The following is a 19,380-nucleotide window of genomic DNA, read 5'->3' on the forward strand; positions in this document are numbered from 1 at the left end:
ACTATTGAGCCCATGTGCCACAACTACTGAAGCCCATGCGCCTAGAGCCCGTGCTCTACAACAAGAGAAGCCACGGCAATGAGAAGCCTGCGCACCACAAAGAAGAGTAGCCACCGCTCGCCACAACTAGAGAAAGCCCGTGCGCAGCAACGAAGACCCAACACAGCCAATAAAATAAATAAATAAATAAACATATAAATAAATAAATACATTTTTAAAAAAGCATTTATATTATGATAATGTTGGAGAGGGAATTAAAAGATGAAAATTCATGGCAAAAGCAAAATTGTATTAATTGCTTTTGAACTGAATAGTGTTGTTCTTTTAAATTGAATTAACTGTTTTAAGTCTTTATTCAGGCTTTTTTTGGTAGCCCTTGCAGAAATTCTAACTAATATATATTGGTTACATATTAATGTGATAAATAGAGAAATCAGTATAAGTTAGTGACATTAATATTTGTTATGTATCAAATGGATATAAAATATGTATTCTGTGTTAATAGAATTTTAAAATTCTATAAGAGGTATTTGAAGTATAGGTCCTAGAAACGGGAATTAGTTTAATGATCTAATTTGCATGTGTTTAACTTTAAAAGCCTCTCACTTAACAGAAGATAAAAAAGAGAGAGGTTTTCATTGCGGCTCCTGGAAATTAGAACACAAATTATGGTACAAATTCTTGCAAGTATTTGGAAAGAATGAATCCAAAGGAAAGAAGAAGAAAAAGCAAGAGTCAGCTGCAGTCCACTTGACAATATTTCTTAAAATAAGGCTGTTCAAAGCTACAGAATCCAAACACCAGGGTCACAGGGAGTGGCCCCGCACACCCTCCACCTTATGCTCCGCTTATTACAGCTAATTTCTTTCACGTGTTCAGTAGAATGGGCACTGGATAGGAACTCTGCACACGCAGTGAACTCTTACATCTAACAATCTGCAAGTACTTCTCTTTTTATGGAAAAAGCTCAAGAGGTAAGCAAGGTTAATGACGTGCCTAAGGTCACAGGGAAAGTAAATGGGGAAAATGGAAACAGAACAGTCTGCCCTGATCAGCCTCCCAAACTTGGTCTTCACTTCTCCACTCTTTCTTTCTGTGACACCTGAAGTAACTGATCAGGAAGCAAGATGAAATGACAGTTTCCTTTGCTTATCCTTTTTGACAGTTGGAAAAATCGCTTTGCTGAGATGGTGCCCAATTTCTTCCTAAAGCGTTCAATAAATAAGACCTCCTGAAAGTGCCTATAAATGGAATCCACGTCCATCTATCACCATCACTGTCACCATGACCACCACCATCACCACCATCATCATATCATCACCATCATCATCACCATTATCACCATCACCACCACCATCATCACCACCACCATCACCACCACCACCACCATCACCACCACCACCACCATCACCACCATCACCACCATCACCACCACCACCACCATCACCACCATCACCACCACCATCACCACCACCATCGCCGCCACCACCACCATCACCACCACCATCGCCGCCACCACCACCATCGCCACCACCACCACCATCGCCACCACCACCACCATCGCCGCCACCACCGTCATCATCACCACCACCACCACCATCATCACCGCCACCACCACCACCATTGCCGCCACCACCACCATCACCGCCACCACCACCATCACCACCATCACCACCACCACCACCATCACCACCACCACCATCATCACCATCACCACCACCACCATCATCACCATCACCACCACCACCATCACCTACCAGCATCACCACCACCACCACCACAATCGCCGCCACCACCACCACCATCGCCGCCACCACCACCACCACCACCATCACCGCCACCACCACCATCACCACCATCACCATCACCACCACCACCACCACCACCATCACCACCACCACCATCACCACTACCACCACCACCACCATCACCACCATCACCACTACCACCACCATCACCACCACCACCACCACCACCACCATCACCACCACCACCACTACCACCACCACCATCATCATCACCACCACCACCACCATCACCACCACCACCATCACCACCACCACCATCACCATCACCATCACCACCATCACCATCACCACCATCACCATCACCACCACCACTATCACCATCACCATTACCACCATCACCACCACCATCACCACCACCACCACCATCATCACCATCACCACCACCACCATCACCACCACCACCATCACCTACCAGCATCACCACCATCACCACCACCATCACCACCACCATCGCCGCCACCACCACCACCACCATCACCACCACCACCGCCATCACCACCACCACCATCACCACTACCACCACCATCACCACCACCACCGCCACCATCATCACCACCACCACCACCATCACCACCATCACCATCACCACCACCACCACCACCACCATCACCACCACCACCATCACCACTACCACCACCACCACCATCACCACCATCACCACTACCACCACCATCACCACCACCACCACCACCATCACCACCACCACCACTACCACCACCACCATCATCATCACCACCACCACCACCATCACCACCACCACCATCACCACCACCACCATCACCATCACCATCACCACCATCACCATCACCACCATCACCATCACCACCACCACTATCACCATCACCATTACCACCATCACCACCACCATCACCACCACCACCACCATCATCACCATCACCACCACCACCATCACCACCACCACCATCACCTACCAGCATCACCACCATCACCACCACCATCACCACCACCATCGCCGCCACCACCACCACCACCATCACCACCACCACCGCCATCACCACCACCACCATCACCACTACCACCACCATCACCACCACCACCGCCACCATCATCACCACCACCACCACCATCACCACCATCACCACTACCACCTCCATCACCACCACCACCACCACCACCACCATCACCACCACCACCACTACCACCACCACCATCATCACCACCACCACCATCACCATCACCACCATCACCATCACCACCACCACTATCATCATCACCATCACCACCATCACCATCATCATCGTTATTCATCTTCTTATTGTGGTGATGGTGGTGACTGTTCTCGTTAGTAGCACTTTAGGCTTCCTGCTGCCACAGCCCTTTGGAACCACAAAGCCCTTAAGGCTTCTGATCCTGAGCTGTGAAGGCCACTCCTTCCACAAATCCTGATTTGCGAAACCTCGGGGGCAGGTGACTGAGTGGGCCAGTTAGAGGGATCCAGCCTCCTGCTAGGTTTAGTATCCTGTTCAGGGCCTGGTGGTGGTGCCTACTATTTGTTTTTACCATCTCTCACTCCCTGTCCCAACAGGCACCCTTAGAATAAGGTCCTCAGCATAAAGCACTTCAGACTGAGAGTTTCCAGGAAAGAGAATGTTAGCTTTGTGGACAAATTCCAGGGTTCAGAAGCCCTAGGTCTTAATTCTTTGTGCAGACTCTCCGTCCTGGGTTTGCACACCCCCCCGTGGTCCTAATTAGTCTTGTCGTGGGCTCCTATGCTATTGTTTTAAACACCACCCTGTGTCCCGGGAGCCAAGGGGTCCTTCGGGGTGAGTAGTGCTGTATTTGTGTATATTTTTAAAAAATGGTCATCGCGCTTCTCGCTGTGGCGGCCATCAGTCTTCGGTGGAGGTGTTGCCATAGAGATGTTGTCTGATCCATCTCTATTGGTAGCCTCCTTTAAAGGGGGCCGTGAATAGGCACTGAGGTAGGTAAATGTATGCAGTGACATTGAGCGGATGATTCTATTCTGAAAAATGCCTGCACCGTTTGTTTCTGGGCTTGTCTGAGGGCTGGGACACGGTGTTGGGTTTTGTCGCGCGTGCTCCCCTCACAGGCCCGGAGTTAAGGCAAGCCTTGTTTGGAACCACTGAAGCAGAAACTCCTCTGCTGCCAAGGACAAAAGCTTCACAGGCCACCTCGGAGGCTGCTTTGGGAAGGCCGTGTCTCCTGGGCTCCCAAAGGGAATGAGAGATAACATGGAACACGGAGGAGAGCCCTCAGAATTCTCCCAGCCCTCCTGGCCCCACCGGACACATCTGGCCCTGTCGGACACATCTGGCCCCACGGCAACTCCTCTGGCCGAGTGCGGGTCTCTCCAATCAAGGGTTTAATTTGATTTGCCTTTTTCCAGGCTCTTGAGAGAAATCATCTTGAAGATGTGTGTGCTTTTCTGTTTATGGTGACGTGTATATTTGCACAGCTCTCTGCTCTGTCTTTTCCCTCTCGGGTGCGGGGGTGAGAAGCTCTCTTAGGAAAAACAGTGATGGTTTCATCGGTTCGTGCCTTTATGTTTAAACCAAATAACACCCAAGTCTTCTTCCCCCTCCAAGAAAAAGAAAGGGAGGGAGGAAGGGAGGAAGGATTTACGGAGAGCCTTCTGTCCTTGGAAAGTCACCATAAATGCATTTTGTTGAAGAATGAGTGAATGAATGTTTAAAGCTAGCTTGAAGCGAGTTAGGAGTTTCCAGAAATATTCTTTTCCGTTTACTCTTCACAGCCCTGTGACACAGGAGTGATTAGCCCCTTTTTACAAAAAGGTTACGTGACTTGCCCAAGGCCACATGGAATATGAATGGTGGCCCTTGGAACTGAATCTGGGTCTTTTGATTCCAAGTCTAGTGCTCTTTTTTCCGGGACCTCCGCAGCCCTGTTTCTCCCCTCTGTGTTTGGTGGCCTCTGCCCAGAGGCCAGAGCTGCTGTAGCAAGGTCAGCTTTCTCCCTTCAGTCACTAGCATAGCCTGGGTGAAGCCACCCTCTTCCTCACGCTCCTTGCCCTGACCTCTGTCCTGGGCCATTTGGCCACGGCCGGCCCCTGCCTGATGTTAGCAGCATCGAAGAAGGGAAGGGTGTGAGACACACGTGGAAACTGCAGAGCTACATACATTTCTCGTGCTTCGGGAACAGGTCCAGGGGGTTTGTGTGAGGATGCTTCTGGCCCCCAGATGTTTGCTTGTCTGTTAAGTGGCTCCACGTGTGGGTCATGGCAGCTGAAGGCTGGAAGGTGGGGGAGGGAAAAGCATTGTCGCAACCCTTGCAGAGCTTTACTGTATGGATTTGGGGACCCACAACGCCCGTGTTCGTCCACCCATTTGTTCATTCCCTCACTCGTTTTCTCACTCACTCTTAATCTCATTCACTCATCCGTTCACATACTCAGTATACACTCCGGGTAGGACATGAGCGAGGCATAGGAGTCTGTGAAGGCGCAGACATGAAGAAGACATGCGCCCTGTTTCCTATAAACTCAGAAATGTATAATCATCGCATGGAAATAACAAGGAACATCTGCCCTTTATAGATTATAGAATGCCTTCACATCTCATATCCAACCTTCTCCATATTCTATGGGGTAGAAATTATTGCTAAATCCATTTTGCAGATGAGGAAAACAACACTCAGAAAAGCGATCCAAAGTCCTCCGAGCACAGGTCCCGTGTGGTTTTGAATAGTTCCAGTCTGGAGGGGCTTTTGTGAATCCCCCGCCTGCCTTTTTATGACCAAGGAGTCAGCTGGTTTGGGATAATGAGAAGTCACTTGTACCAGCTCTATCTGACTCCTTCAAAGAGCTGGGCGGCGACAGGCGGCGGAGAGGTAAGCAATGTTTTGCAGAACTCTCCAGGAAAGACGGCTTTGGCTATGTTCTTGAGAATTCAAATGTGAGTTGCAAGGTTTACTTGGGTTGCAAGGAGTGATTTTTTTTTAAATGTTTCTTTCTTTCTTTCTTTCTTCCTTTCTTCCTTTCTTTCTTTCTTTCTTTCTTTCTTTCTTTCTTTCTTTCTTTCTTTCTTTCTTTCTTTCTTCTTTCTTTCTATCTGTTGGCTGTGTTGGGTCTTCATTGCTACGTGTGGGCTTTCTCTAGTTGCGGCGAGTGGGGCTCCTCTTGGTTGTGGTGCGCGGACGTCTCATTGTGGTGGCTTCTCTTGTTGCGGAGCATGGGCTCTAGGTACTCGGGCTTCAGTAGTTGGAGCACATGGGCTCCATAGTTGGGGCTCATGGGCTCTAGAGCACAGGCTCAGTAGTTGTGGCACAGAGGCTTAGCGGCACGTGGGATCTTCCTGGACCAGGGCTTGAACCCGTGTCCCCTGCACTGGCAGGCAAGTTTCCTAACCACTACACCACCAGGGAAGTCTGCAAGTAGTGATTTTTAATTTTGGATGAACATTGGAAGCTTAGAAACACTTAGGCCTGCACCCCATCCCAGAGGCTGTGATTAACTGGTCTGAGACAGCAGCCAGGCATTGTGTTTTTATCCACGTCCATTCTAAGCTTAGGGTGTTCCTTGACCCTTCTAGTTTCAGTCTGTCCTGCAGGTGCCCCCTGACCAGGAACGTTGGGGGAGGGGTGTATGCTCCAGTGGCCTGGACTTGAGGGGTCTCATGCCCTGCTGGGCTCCATGCTGCAGCGTTGGGACTTTCATGGACATTTGTCTGAACACTAGACGTTAACATCTAACTAGCAGTGATCTGGGAAGTAGGACGAGTGACCAAGGTTAAAGAATGCCTTCAGTGACCCAGAAAATTCCTGTGAAATAGTCAAATATGATTTCTCTGTTTCCATGTACAATCCTTACAGAGGTAATGTAAGGATTGTACATGAAATGTGCCCAGAAGAGGGGGTGCAGAGTTGAATTAGACATACTCCTCATTTCATGGAGCTCATGGTCTGGAAAGAAAATACACACCAAGATCATTTCAATACAATGTGACATAGAGAACGTGGTAACAGACAACCTGCCTGCAGAGCCTTGGGAAGGCTGCACCATGCAGAAGACACTTGATTTGGTTTTGAAGGGTGAGCTGGGTTTTTCCAGGCCCAGTTGTGGGAAGCACTTTGCAGGTAGAAGTCACAGCAGGAAGAGAGGCAGGCAGTGAACAGGAAGAGTAAGAAATCCAGTAGGATAACCAGAGAGGGAACTGGGAAAAGATGAGGCTAGGGCCAGAAGATTGCAGCTTTGCACTTTATTCTGGAAGCAATGGAGAGCCAGGAAAGGATTTCAAGCCTGGGAGTCATGCAGTCTGTGTCTTGAGAAGATCATTGGTGCAGTGGCCTAGGGGATGTATTGGGCTGGCAGAGTCCAGCAAGCAGTAAAGGCTGGAGGAGAGCCCCATTAGAGCTGTCCTAAGGCCAGAATGGCAGTGGCTGGAGGTTGGAGAGAAGGGGCCAGAGAGGGATGCTCTAGCCAAGACCCTTAGGAGGAGGAAAGGATCCTTTCCAATGAGTGAGGGGCCAGCAACAGCTCCTGCAACTGCTACTAGAAAACAGACCCTCCCGGGCAGGCTCCATCCTCCAACTCCTGCTCACTGCCCACCTCCAGAGTCATCTCAGGAGTGCTCCCCAGGAACCTGGTCCTGCTGCATCTCCGCTTCAGCCCCTCAGTTCCCTAAGGATGTTAGGCTGCATTTGAATGACCGGTGAAGGCATGCCCATGTGTGGAGCCTTAAACATTAGGGTCTGTCTTGTTGACCAAATGCTCTGGGCTCCCCAGGGCTGACAGTGATTAGGGAAACAAAAGAGAACCTTTTAAATTAGACTCTGCATGTCCCTGCAGGGCGGGAGAGAGGAACAGAGCCCCAGTGGTTCTGGTGATTAGATGCAACAGAGGAAAAGTTTAAAACATCTGGGTGTATTTATACCTCCAAAGCCATGACCGAAACACGCGAAACACACAAGGATTTAGACGAGCTGAACCTTCCTCTCGGCTTTTGTTTAAACTTATTTGCAGACGCCTGGGAGGATCTAGTGGTGATGGGAAGTCTCAAGGTCAGCCCTCCCTTGCTCTCATGGGATGCTCGCCTGCCCTCTGGCAAAGCCCAGGCCTGGGAAGGAGAAGACGGGGAACTCATCGGTCTGAAAAAGCTACCTTTATACTGTTGTTCAGGGAACATTTTGTTGTATAACCAAATATCCCACTTTATACCCAGCGGGCACAGGAGGGCACCGAAGCTGGGGTAGCAGTAAGGGGCAGAGAGGTCTCCACAAGGTTTAAGAATTTCAGCTGCGAATTATATAAAGCCCCACTCCCAACTTTCTATAATACATGAATACATATCCTAAAAACGGAAGGGGAAAAAAAGGAGCGATGATTTGTTGAGACCTGTCCTCAAAAGTCACTGACTAACTCAAACAAAAAGTTAGCTTCCCTTCATCCCAGAAGTGTTTGTTTTGCAGAATCTGGCAAAATTCATTGAGACCCTTCAGAGTGATTGACTCTTTAGCGCAAGTCACAAAGAAGAATGCCTTTTTGTAAAAATTGCTCCCAGTATAAGACCTAGATCTCATACTAGAGCTGGTAGGAAAAATAGGGACATGAAGATGGCCAGTTCCCTCGCTCTTGACAAAATGCCCAGGGCTCATCTTCAGGATAGTCAGCTCTAAGCAAGGCCCATCACCCTGAGAGTCACAGAGGATGGAAAGCTCTCCTGGCTGAAACTGCTTTTTTTTTCCCCCTAAGAAAGACTGCTTTGCAAAAGCGGTTTGAACAAATTGTGCCGTTTGAAAGAAGGCAGGAATAGAACAGAAGCCGTCAAGCTTTAATTTCTCTGCTAAGTAATGGTTGATCATCTATCCTTTTATGGTTCTTGACCCCAGAAGGAAAATTTATTAGTACTTTTAGATTTTGCACAGTCGTGCTAAATGAGGCGTGTAATGCACTAATTTAGTACCTCGTTAGCATAAGCAGGGCCTCCCCAGCCCCTCTGCTCCCCACGCGAGGCTTTCTCCGGAGGCGTGGGGAATTTTCCTAGGACACACACGGCTTCCCTGGACTCAGATGCCTGAGAGGCCATAGCTGAGATGGGGGCTTTCCCCGGCCACCCTCAGGCTTCAAACAGGGGCTCTGGCCTTCATTTTAATGAGACTATTTAAATCCTCAAGTCTTCAAGCCGCTTCACAACAGTGTTTCCCCCAAACTCAATTTTACAGCCTGTGTAGCTATTTCTCACCATCTTCAACCCACCCCCTCCAAAGAAAAACCAAATCTTAGCCCTTGGAGAGGTTGTGTGTTTGTTGAGTTGATGGACAGTTGTTGACATTTATATTTAATACAGGCATTTAGGCTGGACGTCTCTCTGATGTACATGCCAGCTCAGTAAATGTCCACGTTCGCTGCATTTGTGCCTGAATCCCTGAGAAGGCTGTGCTGAGCTGACAGACGTCAGGGTCCAGGTTTTAAGGGAGGCAGGGAAATGCAGAGAAGCTCACTGGGCAGGGAGCTGGGCTGTATGGTGACTCTGCCGCCAGCTCCCTTTGAGAACCGCAGAAAGGCACTTGCCCTTTGCGGACCTCTGCTTTCCCATCTGTTAAACGATCTGTAAATCTCCATGCCTAAGGCCCCTTCCGGTTTTGACATCCCATCATTCAGCAAGTTGGGAATGCCAGAGGCAGACCGGGTGACTTAGCCCCAGTAAGGGGGTCCATTCAGAAGAAGAGTTTTAAAATATCAGAAATCCTCAGAAAGTCCGTATCCTTTGGCCCACCAATTGTATTTTAAGGAACATAACCCAAGAAGAAAATTAGACAGATGCATGGAAAAAAGCATATTTATGAGATCATCAGGGATTGGTTCAATGAAGTATGGTATAGCTATATGTTGGGTTACTATGAAACCATTAAAAATAACACCACAGAATACTATAGGCATGGAAAAATGCTCACAGTATTTTGTTATGCAAAAATCCAGGGTTTCTAAACAGGACTTCTCACAGGATACTAGTTTTGCAAAAATACGTCCATAAATGTATTTAAACAAAGATCTGCAAGGATCTACACCAATACGTTCATAGAGCTCCTTGAGGGGTAGGATTCTAGGGGGGGGTTGTTTTTTTCTTTATATTTTCAAAATTTACTCACGATGAATGCACATGACCCTTAGAATTTCAAAACATTACAGAAATCATTTAAGGTAAATAAAATCTTGGCTCTGAATGTATGTATTCTTTTCCCATCTCAGCTTCCACACATACACGATGGCAACCATCAAACATCTCAAAGGATCAGGAAATAAATGATTTATTGGCTGGAGTTCCTTCATGAAAACTTTGGATGACCAAAACTGTTTGATAGCAACACAACTCTGGCATCTTTTTTAAAAAATTTATATTTTGGCCTCACTGAGTGGCATGCGGGATCTTAGTTCCCCGACCAGGGATCGAACCGGCGTCCTCTGCAGTGGACGTGCAGAATCTGAACCTCTGAACCATCAGGAAAATCCCTATGTGACTTCACTTTAAAACTCTAGAGACAAAATGTGTGAAGGTTTTTGAATGCAGAGCCACTTGCCTAGTTCGTGGCGCATGATTCCCAAGCGTCAGTCTTGCAAAGGCATTAAAGATGATCCAGGCCAGCCTCCACGTTATACAGAAGCGGAAGGAACTCGCCTCAGGTCTGAGAGCTGCTTACAGAAAAGCCAGGGCTAGTACCTGTCTCCCAACTCCCATTTCTAGACCCATGTTGTAAAAACACCTTTTCTCTCCAAGCGCCTATGGAAGATGCAGCAGGTTGAGACTTCCTTCTGGGGCTCTCCAGGTATGAGTTCTGAGAGCTCAGGCCACTTCCTCCTCAGGGGAGGTCTTCAGCTCTGGAATGAGGCTTCCCTGCAGATCCTGAGTCTGGAGCGGGCATGCCAGGAGCTGGGGCACTCACAGCACGGCTGCCGCCCGCACACTGGGGCTTCGGGCCATGCTCTCCTCTGAGAAGGATGGTGGTGGTGAGTTTTTCTCCAAAGTATGTTGCTCTTTTGGGTTACTATGTCCTGTTGGGAGGGAAGAAGAGGTTGGAAAAGTCAAAATATCGGATCATCTGAATGCCACTTACAAGTTCCCCTGAGAACATCCTCACTGCTGGGAACAGCCCTGGGTCATTGGGTCAGGGGAAGACGTGAGGAGGGGGATTCAGGAGAACAAAACGCTACCCCTGCCTTCAAGATGTTGAGAATGTAGAAGGGAGTAATCATGCGCGTGAGGGCTGCAGAATAAAGCAGCCTACAAAACCCTGAAGGCGTACAGACCCAATCCATTCTCGGAGACTCAGAGTGCATTCTCCTTACTTTGGAGGCGGAGATCCCTGAAGGCGTCCAGGAGAAAGTGGCCTTTGATAGGCTTTCGAAAAAAGAAAAGATTTCAACATTTGGAGGCAGAGGAAAGGGCGTGAGGTTGAAGGAAGCAGGGGGTGACAGTAGTTTCAGGACTGCATAGTGGGGGCGGGACCAGAAACAGGAAAGGGACTGACGTGGCTGGAACTCATCGCATGTGTGGGAACACGGCAAGGGAGCCACTTGCTGGAGGGAAGTAGGGGTCATGTCTTGAGGGGCTTGAAGGCCCTGTAAAGGTGTTTGAACTTATCCTACAGGCAAAAGGAGACACTGCCCGTGTGATTTCGAGCTGAGTTGTGTTTGAGGAAGATTTTGCTTATGGCGGCGGGGAAGAAACTAAAGTCAGAGGCAGTGGTTTTGGAGAGAATACGGGAAGATCCCATTCCCCCCCTCCCCCGGCCCCCTTCTTCCAGGTGATGTGAGCATAGCAACCAAGCCTTTCAGGTCTCCTGGGCCCTTTGGCGGCTCCTACGACCTGCAGAGAGAAGCTTCTGATCTTGTTTCCTCAGCGTTAGTTGGAGCCAGGAAAAGTAAGGAGTGTCCTTGGTAGCCCCTGGGGGGCGATGGGAGGCTGGCATCCTTCCCACCACCATCCGGGAGAAATTCTGGTCCCAGCTGAGAGCTGTGACCCCAATCTGGTTCTGAGTCTGAAACTAGAAAGCCACATTTTCCAATGAAGAGATGCTGCAGGAAATAATAAATCTCTCAAGATGTATGGGCTAGGACATTCCTTCAGGAATACAGATGGAGAAGAGGCGAGGCAGAGGTGGGCAAGGCAGGGAGCAGTTGCCTGGGACCCTCCTGGCACATATACCGGGCTGGGGTGGGGTGGGGGTTTGTCCAGAACTCATGGTTGAGAAGGACTTTAAAGGTAATCTAATGGGATCTCTCTTACTCTTTGGTTATGGAATGCGTGCCTCTTCCTCTGGGAAACGGTGAGGATGAACTAAATGACCTGCAGGGTCTTTATTGCCGGGGCATTTGGTGCTTGTAGTAAAGACTGGTGTCCTTGCTCTGAGCCCTAATCGTGCTGTGTCTCACTCTCCCCAAGCGAAAATGCAGTCAAGGGCGTCTCACACATCCCCCACATTTGGGCTGAGGATTAACGAGGGGACATCTGGAAACTTCCCTTGGAGGGATACATCTGGGCCTGATTACCTTCTTATTTACTGTCTTTTGACTCTGGAGACAGACTTATAGACTCACCCCAGGGAACAATAACAGAAGCATGCACAGCATCCCAGCACACCTCCCAAATTACCCCCCGCCCGGCTGCAGGCGGAGACTGCGGAGGGATCCGCCCGGGCGCACACCCGGCTCGCACGCCTGCGCGCGGTCTGTCTGCCCCTTCTTCTGTCTGGGGTCGGTGAGACAGGGGCTCGCCTGGGCTGTCAGAGATGCGAGAGCGGGCTCGTCCCCGCCGCGGGCGCGGCCCTGCCCTCCCCCACCTGCCCCTCCGCGCGGCCTGCTGGTGTCCGCCGGCAGATGGCGCCCGCGGCCTCCGAGCGCAGCTGCTGGCCTCCCCACCCCCAGCCCTGGGCTGCGATCGTTCGGGAGGCATCTGCGGGAGGGCTGCCAAGGACTTAAATGGACTCTTTGGAACCTGGATACGCCTCCCCAGACGGGGCGCTGGAGGGGAGAGAGGAAAAGGGCTGGGGGGGCGGATCTGGCCCAGCTCTGGCAGCCAGACAGGTCCTTCCTGCAGGGCCCCACCCCAAGGGGTGTCTGAAGCCGGGGCGGGTCACACCCTGCAAGGGAAACGCTCTCGCTGGTGTGAAAACCCAAGAGAACAAAAGGATTCACGGAGCAAAACTGAAGCCAGCGAGAGCCTGGAGACCACGGGCATGCCTCCCACTCCCGCCGGGTCCCTGACTCATCCCTGAACCCCGGTTTCAGCCTCACCTACTGCGTGAAGCTGTCCCTGACCCGTGCGCCTGGCGTCCCCATTCGTCACCAGCTGCCTCCTTGGGCCTCCGGGGCCCCGTCCCTGCGGCGGGCGTCACAGCTCTCCCAGGGTGAGAGTTACTTGCGTAAGTGTGTGTCACCCCCATTTGACTGTGGTTACCCCGGGCCAGGGGCCAGACCCCGCTCATCCCCATCCGCCCCGAAGAGCGCCTGCCCGGAGGTCCTGGAGAGGCAGGGCACAGCGAAGCAACGTCTCTCTGGAGCCTGGAGAAAATTCTGCCAGCTGGAAGGGTGAGGTCAAAGGAGAAAACCCCTCTTGGGCAGGGTCACAGGACTCCTGAAGTAGGTGAGACACACACGTACACACACACACACCCCTGCTAGAGCAGTGGAGGAGGGAATGCAAAAAATGTGGTGGTGCCAGCCGCAGAGAGGTCTGGAAATGCCTTCTTCACTGAGCCTTTCTGGGAGCAGGCTGGCCGGAGGAGGGTCAGGCACAGAGAGGAGCTGGTGAGGAAGGGCCCCGGGGGCTCGGATCCTGCCTCCCTTTGGAAGCTTAGAGACAGCAAAGGCGGAGGCTCCGGCTCCTTCCTAGGAAGTACCACATGGCAACGCTGCTTGGAGAGAGAGAGAGAGAGATTTGCTCTTTCCTGCAACAGTTCTGTCTGTAGGACAGTCTTTCCCAATAGCAGTCCGAGTCCATTTTCTTGCAGCTTTCACCCCCTGGAGCCACCCAGGACAGAGCCACTTGCTTGGGCAGGAAATTTATGTGGTGGAGACGGGGTGCAGGAGCCTGTGCAGAGTCCCTGCTAAGTGCCAGACATCCTACATATACTACGTCCTGACGCAGAAGACCCCGGGGGACTGCTGCTGTGGGTGTTATTGCCACAGCCCCCGCTGCGGTTGAGGAAGGCAGCTCCGAGAGGTGGGTAGCCGGCCCAGGACACACGTTTTGTGTGGCTTTTCACCTTGCCTGGCTTCCAGGGGTGCTGGAACCCTCTCGTTCCCAGGCTACACGCTGATGTCTTGGCGCACGCATCCCAGTCCACCTGGCCGGCTTCTGGGATGCCCTCTGCTTGGTCTGCATCCCTCTGGAGCCAGGTTCCCAGCCAGGGACATAAGCAGGCTTGTTGCTTTGCTTGAAAAGCATTGCACGCCAGCTGGCAACTGATGTACTTCTTTTTTTTGCTTGAAGGAATACCATGAGCCTTGACCCTTGGGCAGACACTGGGCTGGGCCGATGGGAGGGCACTGAGTCGCCGGAGGGGCCCAGCGTGAGGCCCATGGGCATCACCACCATCATCAAAGCAGGCTGAGACAGTGCCTGCTCCTCTCTTCCCAGGCCTCTGAGCCATTGCCCCTGCCATTTGGAACATAGGCAGCATTAGGTTTTTAACTAACTGTGATTTATTCTTTTGTGAATCGGTAATACATTCTCACGGTTTGCAATTCAAGAGGTACAAAAGGTAGAAAGTAGAAATTCTCCCTCTTACCCCTTATTTCCACCACTGGTTACCCCTCTTCTAGTAACGGATGTTAGCAGGTATAACCATTATGCTTGTAATACAAGGAAATACATAAATACATGTAAGTGTATTTACACATTCATTTTTCCTTTCTTGATAAACGCAAATGTCAGGATACTATATCCTCTCTTCCACACCTTTTCTTTTTCCTGAACATTGATATCTTCCAGTTTATGGACTGGGGTTTAACGTCACCCTCTTCTGCTCCATGACACCAGCGATCAATCCTGGAACCCTCGTCCTGTGCACCCAAAACGCAATGCAGATGAAACCGTCAGTCCGTGCTCATTAAACAGATAGTCACCATGTAGATGTTAGGAGGGTCCTACTGCAGATGCATTCTTGTTTGCATTGTCCATGTACATTTTCCAGGAATTCAAGAGCCTTTGCACTGATCTTTGGGGGATGTGGCCCCTACTTTATAAGGAAAATCATCTAAGGATTGAAATGATTTATTCAAACCAAGTTGCTGCTCCAGTTCAGCTATTCCCATGTTGTGCTTTGGAGATGTTACAGGTGAGCTCCGGAGAAAGGAGAGACGTGGCTGAGTTTTCCCAATAATAATTTCAATGTATACAGACAGGCAAGGATGGAGTCAGGCTGTCAGTGTGATGCAGTCATGGGAGTCTCCTTCTTGCTTCCACCTTGAGCTGGAGACAGAGCAGGCACCTGACCATTTCTTTTAATCTTTCTTTTAGCTTCCCAGGCTGCAAAGCAGTGATAATTCAACCTACTGTTAGGATTTTAAGTGCTCCAAGGTATAAAGTACCTAGCATTAAACAGCACAAAAAATATATTAAAAAAAAAATACCAACTAGCCAAGTGCTAAAAATGACACTCTGTCTTTGCCTAAGTATATATATTCTACGAAATGGAAAAGCTGGCCTCTGGGGGACTGTCTGCAGAGCTCGGGCGTCTAGGAACCTTTCCATGATATATGTGCAATAACTTCGTTAGACTTGAGAAAAGATCTAAAACAGACATGGTTTTAGAGCATTCATGATAAATGGTTCTTCACAAATTGAAGCTGATTATTTCTCTCCCTCACTTTCCCAGAGAGGTGGTCCTGGCTTTTACATGGTTCATTCCTGGAAACACCGTCTTAAAGGCAAATCCTACTTTAATTGTACGGTTAAAGGCCTCTCTCTTCATGACAGAACTGAATGGATGAAGGTGACAGGGAGAGGAAAGAGGCATTTTTAGGCCACGTCTAACAAGGGTCGTGACAACTGAAGCCTGCTTCACACGATGCTCTATGAAGAGAATGCAGTGTGTTGTCACAAACAGTTGGTGCAGTTATTGAATTACGTAGATGGCTGTTGAAATAAAAGAGAAATACCGATTGAGACCATAGTGAAGAGCTGGAGGCCCCCTAGGAGATTTAGAGAGTGGTTCCCCAAAGAAGCTTGCTCCTCAGTTTTCTCCTTCCTTCAGCTACCTGCACATCTTGGTCCAGGGTAAGCAACCACCTTTCCGAGCCTCAGTTTCCTTCACTGGAAAGCAGCCTTGCAGCTCTCCAAAGAGAAGGGAAGGGCTTGTGGGTCTCCTGAGGAGGAGGAAGTCACATCTACCACATGATGCAGAGCCTGGAGACCAACCTCAGGCTGAGCCTCCTCTCCAAGCCTAAAGGACCAGGATCATCTGAGACCACAAAACTAGAAAGCAGCTAATGCAGAGGTCAGCTGCAGGGCCAGGTCTCTGTCGGCTATACATTCTTTGTCTGCTATTTTCAGTACCAAATTTAAACATGGAAGGGTTTGCGTGTTGAGTTGATGTGTGGCTTTGGCTCCCAGAAGAACAAATCCGGGGAGAAAGCACTGAACTCTTTCCCTGGAATAGCGGGCACACCCAACTGTGGGCTGGGGAGCTCCCCTCCTCCCCTCTCCCCACCCCAGTGGGAGTGGGGGACCAGGACAAAGCCACCAGCGCCTGCTGGGAAGCAGCGGACCTGCAGCATGCACCTCGGGGTGTGTCTGAAGTTGGGCTTCGGTCCTCCTGGGTGAGCTGGCACAGTTCTCCCTAGGGAAAGTGCCAGAGAGGCCTGGCCCAGAGGAAGGTGCCTGGCATCGTCCTCGGGAGAGAGTGACAGGGCAGATACCATCTCCCTCTCCACCAGCCTGGCAGGAGCCTGGTCCTGTGTGGGGAGGGGAGTACTCCCTTGCATCCGGTGAGTGCTCCTAGAGCTGTCCTCTCCGCAGGCAGAGGGAAACCAGCGTCTGCAAGAGACAGCTTGCAGAGCCACACAGCCACTCATGGCCTTTTTCAATGCACACAAGCTGTACGGCCGTCCAGCCCTTGTGGACCCAATGTCCATCCTTCCTCCTCCGTGGGTAACAGACCCCAATTTTATGCGAAGTGGCCGTGAGAGTACGCCCCAGCTATCCCTGCAGCTGGAGTGGCCCATGAGATGCATGCACGCGGCATTAGGTGGGTCTTCGAGGCAGCTGACCTAGTGGGAAAGGACCCCGGGGACCCTTGTGCTTCCTCTCTTCCTCTCTGGGCCCAGAGGTGACGGCTAAAACTTCAGTGGTCATTGTGGTCCAGGAGGCCCATGGGAGAGTCGTGCTCTAGGAATGGCTAAGGGGAAATCTAGACGGCCCTCTGTTTCCCGAGATTTTGTGGACTATAGCTATCTGCCAGTGCCTTTCGGATGAGCAAATAGACCCCCAATTTGATAAAGTCAAATTTGCTATTTGGGCTCGGCTACTAGTCGCGTAACATTCTTACCAAATACATGCTGACTCAGAAAAGAGGGAGCCCCTAGTCGCTGGAGGTGTGCAAGCGTGCTCCGTGGGGTTAGGGGGCAAGGGCGCAGGCGGGGGGTGGGTGGGTGTGAGCGGGGTGTGAACCAGAAGCCTTTGGTGTTTGGCACTTGTGACCCCACTGCACTGTGCGTGTACCACGGTGGCCCCACGGGGTGTTCGACCCAGCCCGTGGTGGCTGTCAGTTCAACGGCTTTAAAGCAGCAGCCTACAAACAGAGAGAAGTTCCCCACAACTTAGGGGCCAGTTTGAACCATCTGCTTGTAAACCCGGAGGCTTTGCCGTAGAGGAAGCCTGGGGTACCGGGGTGCTGGGGTGCGGGGGGCCCCACCTGGGCCGCTCCAGTTTCAGCGCGATGGTCCTTTGGGCCTACAGGCGGCGCCAAGGAACTGCGGGATCCCTGTGTCCTCTCGGGCTGGGTCTCCAGCCATCCCCAGCCCCTGCCAAGGCGAGAGGAAACACGGGGCTGCGGCTGGGGCTGGGACTCGGTTACAAAGGATGGGGACGAACTCCTCTCCCTTTCCCCCATTCTTCTTGAAGACTGAAAAATGCAGAGCATCTGGTTTTAAAGTTCAGAAGAAAGTCCCCGCCCCCACCCAGCCCTGCAAGGAGAGTTTGACATGCTGTCCCTGCATCTGGGGCTGGGAAAGGACCTTGGACACCAGCCAGCAGTCCTCACCACGTATGTAGCAAATGAGGAAATTGGCGGCCTAGGAAGGGAAGTGATGGGTCCAAAGCCACGCAGGACAGGGCGTTAGTGGCAGCGCAGGGACGAGCATCGGGGGCTTCCAACTTCCAGTCTAGAGTTCTTTCCACCACACCCACCACTGTGGCCGCGTTTGTTTTCTTTTCCGGCCCTTGGGGGACTCTGGCAGGGCTGGGGGTCTGATGTGAACGGGAATCTGTTTAATTTCACCTCTCATGGCTTCTGCCAGCTCGCCAGCACTGGCTGACGGAGGCAATTAGAACCAGACATCCCAGAAGGGCATTCCAGGGAGATCTCTTAAAATTCCATAGCAGCTGGGGACTTGCCTTTTCCTGCAGGGATCATCTGGTGTGTAAATACGCAGTTGTGTAAGTCACAGGGTGGAGAGGGAGTCTCACACACACACACACACACACACACACACACACACACACAGTCTCTCCATATACACTCGCCCACAGACAGAAAAATAGAGAAATATTCAGTAGCAATCTCCTTCCTTCCTACCTCCCAAAGAGAGAGGTGAGCAATGTACAGGCCACCCTGGGAACATCTAATTGCTTGCTTCTGAGGGGTGAGCACTGTTTGCCCTGGGCGTGGGTGGCAGAGGGGTGGGAGGACATTCCTGTTTTCCTTCCACCCCCTGCAGGTGGCTGCTTACTGCCAGCTTCTGGGAGATGGCCAAGGGGTGCTGGTGGCCAGCTCAGTGAATACACAGCCGCCGGACTCTGGCTCCGAAGGGCTATCCGAGTTTCGCCGTGGGAAGCGGAGCCTCTGAAAGACAAGACGGCAGAGCAGAGAACCCCAGCCCAGGACCCCAGACTTGGACGTAGCCACCTGTGATACCCAAGGGCAGCGACATCCAAAACTGAAGGCGGCCCCTGGGCCGTGAGCGGCCGGCAGCCCTCTTTGTTTCTTGGGGCTCCCATTCCACGCTTGTCATCAGGAAACCTTGCTTCAGCCGACGGTGTGCTACTGTGATGTCTACCAATGTTCTAGTGAACCCAGAGGGCCTTTTGTTAGAAGTCAGTGGGATGTTAACTGTATCTCAATAAAAGTTCAAAAAAAAAAAAAAAAAGAAGTCAGTGGGAAACGGCCAAAGGCATTGGGGGTGGGTGGGAAACTCGCACAGCCTCCTGAATCTGAGGGTCACATAGGAGCACCTGCTCTACCTGTGATTTACAGGAGGATGGAAAGAAGGGGACCAAAGGACATCCTTCTGACATGTCCACATACCCAATTAGTTGCAGAGCTTGGCCTAGAACTTCCGTTCCCAGACGAACGAAGAGAAACAGTCCCCCAAAGCCAGCATCTGGGGACAGACCCACCCCCTTCTTGCCTGGTTGGC

The 19,380-nt window shown here is 51.1% G+C and overlaps 1 long non-coding RNA gene across 1 annotated transcript; it reads left to right on the forward strand.

The window, feature by feature from the left end:
- The first annotated feature begins 16,796 nt into the window (after nucleotides 1-16,796).
- LOC130855987 (uncharacterized) lies at nucleotides 16,797-19,059 on the forward strand. The gene is made up of 3 exons (XR_009054409.1): nucleotides 16,797-16,991; nucleotides 17,867-18,008; nucleotides 18,682-19,059. It is a non-coding gene; the product is annotated as an uncharacterized LOC130855987 (long non-coding RNA).
- The last annotated feature ends 321 nt before the right edge of the window (nucleotides 19,060-19,380 follow it).

Source organism: Hippopotamus amphibius, chromosome 6, assembly GCF_030028045.1.
Source record: "Hippopotamus amphibius kiboko isolate mHipAmp2 chromosome 6, mHipAmp2.hap2, whole genome shotgun sequence".
Classification (NCBI taxonomy): domain Eukaryota; kingdom Metazoa; phylum Chordata; class Mammalia; order Artiodactyla; family Hippopotamidae; genus Hippopotamus; species Hippopotamus amphibius.